Genomic DNA, 1,998 nt, shown 5'->3' with positions numbered 1-1,998 from the left:
GCCACCCCTTCCTGCCCTGGTGAGCGGCCACTCGGCTCCCACGGAAGTGCAGCGAGAGGCCAACACCCGCTGCAGCCAGGCCCGGCCCCCGGTTTGGCACCTGAACCAACCTCGGAAATGCACACCAGGCACCCAACCTCACACCCCAACCCCAAGCCCGCGCTGACAGAGCGACAAACACCTCTGCTGGGCAGAGAGGGACAGACGGACGACCAGGGACCTAGGAACCTGGCACAGGCGCGAGCATCTGTGGACCAGGGAAGGCAGCCCGTCACAAGCAGCTGCTTCCACCTGGACGCAACTCGTGCGGTGCGCAGGCCTGTCCCCTGGGACTCGTGTTTGCTGCCTCTCACCCCCTAGACGGGCCCTGCGAGCCCCCTCGGCCTGCCAGGCCACCTTCCCCAGGCCCACCTGGAGTCCCTTTTCCTTCACTCGCTCCCTGCCCAGCCCCGAACCCGGGGCCTCCACGGCCTGTGCCAGCCTGGGCTCCCACTAACGGGAGCTGGGGCTGCACCTGTGACTTCCCCCAGCCTCCGGCCTCGGGGACCCAGACCCATGGCTCTACGCGGGCCCTCCTTTCAGCCCACCCCACCCGCCCCCACCCCGGCTGGAGGAGACGCGCTGTGGGCACCAGGCTGGCTCCCCCGCCCGCCCTTCCACCGCCCCTTCCTGCCCTGGTGAGCGGCCACTCGGCTCCCACAGGAAGTGCAGCGAGAGGCCACACCCACTGCAGCCAGGCCTGGCCCCCAGTTTCGGCACCTGAACCAACCTCGGAAATGCACACCAGGCACCAACCTCACACCCCAACCCCAAGCCCGCGCTGACAGAGCGACAAACACCTCTGCTGGGCAGAGAGGGACAGACGGACGACCAGGGACCTAGGAACCTGGCACAGGCGCGAGCATCTGTGGACCAGGGAAGGCAAAGGGTTAACATCCCACCGGGTGGAACTGTGTGGGCCTGTGCCCGCCAGGCATGCTGGGAGCTGAACCCCCGGGAGGAAGGGGTCTCCCTCTTACCTGGCACATGACCACCACGCCCGGGACAAGAGTGAAACTGTGAAAACCGTGGGAGAGAGGAAGCGTTCTCATGGAAGGACAAGGAACGAATCGTTATTATTAAACAACAAAGATGCAAGGAAGAGCCCAGCACAGAACCAGCAGGACCAGGCACCTGGTCCCGGAAACCCATGGGGGTGTGGCTGTGGGACACGGGAGCAGCTCCAAAGCGCTCCTGGGGCCAGAGCTGATCAGTGTGAGCAACAAAACAAGCAATGCAAGCCTGGCTGGTGTGGCTCTGTGGTTGGGCGTCGACCTGTGAACCAGGAGGTCACGGTTCGATTCCCGGTCAGGGCACATGCCCGGCTTGCGGGCTCCATCCCCAGTGTGGGTCGTGCAGGAGGCAGCCGATCCATAATCCTCTCTCATCATTGATGTTTCTCTCTCCCCCTGAGATCAATAAATATATGTATAAAATAAACTACAGCAAAGCACATTTAAAGAAAAATAGAGGCAGAGATGTCTGGCTCTCTGTCGGGCACTCGGCAGCCTGATGGGAGATGCTGGTGTGTGGAGCCCACCTCCGGTCAAGCGAAGGAGAAGGCCTGGGCGGGGCCTGAGCATCGAACACTCCTGAGTTCCCACAATGCTCCGGGGCGGTGGGGGCCGAGGCCACGAGCCAGGTGCCACCTGAGTGAATCCACGGGCTTCCGGGAGTCCGTGGCCGTGCGCACACATTCCCGCTCTGACAGAATGAGCGCGAGCTGCGGGCTGACCTCCCAGCCACGTCTCTAAAGCTTTCATTGTCGGCGGGTCCCTGCCCTCCGCTCTGGGAGGCGGGTGTAGCCAGGTGCTGGGGGTTCACGTTTCCTCGGGTTGTGAACATGCAAAGCGGCCTGGCCAGCTGGGGACGCAGGTGTCCACTCCCTCCAGCGGGGGTCACTGTGGCCTCAGGGCCAAGCCGGCCCTCCTGCCACCGCCGGCCTCCCAGCCGACAGGA

General features: G+C 64.1%; 1 long non-coding RNA gene across 1 annotated transcript in view; it reads left to right on the top strand.

Annotated features, from left to right (window-relative positions):
* LOC106726280 overlaps positions 1–617 on the top strand; it is a 17,911-nt gene extending 17,294 nt beyond the window's left edge. Inside the window, exon 3 of the long non-coding RNA XR_001362309.1 lies at positions 282–617. This is a non-coding gene — a long non-coding RNA (uncharacterized LOC106726280). The remainder of the gene's footprint in view (positions 1–281) is intronic.
* The last annotated feature ends 1,381 nt before the right edge of the window (positions 618–1,998 follow it).

This window comes from Myotis brandtii, unplaced genomic scaffold (genome assembly GCF_000412655.1).
Source record: "Myotis brandtii unplaced genomic scaffold, ASM41265v1 scaffold247, whole genome shotgun sequence".
Classification (NCBI taxonomy): Eukaryota; Metazoa; Chordata; class Mammalia; order Chiroptera; family Vespertilionidae; genus Myotis; species Myotis brandtii.
The sequence above is the reverse complement of the archived record's forward strand: the minus strand, read 5'-3'. Positions and strand labels throughout refer to the sequence as shown.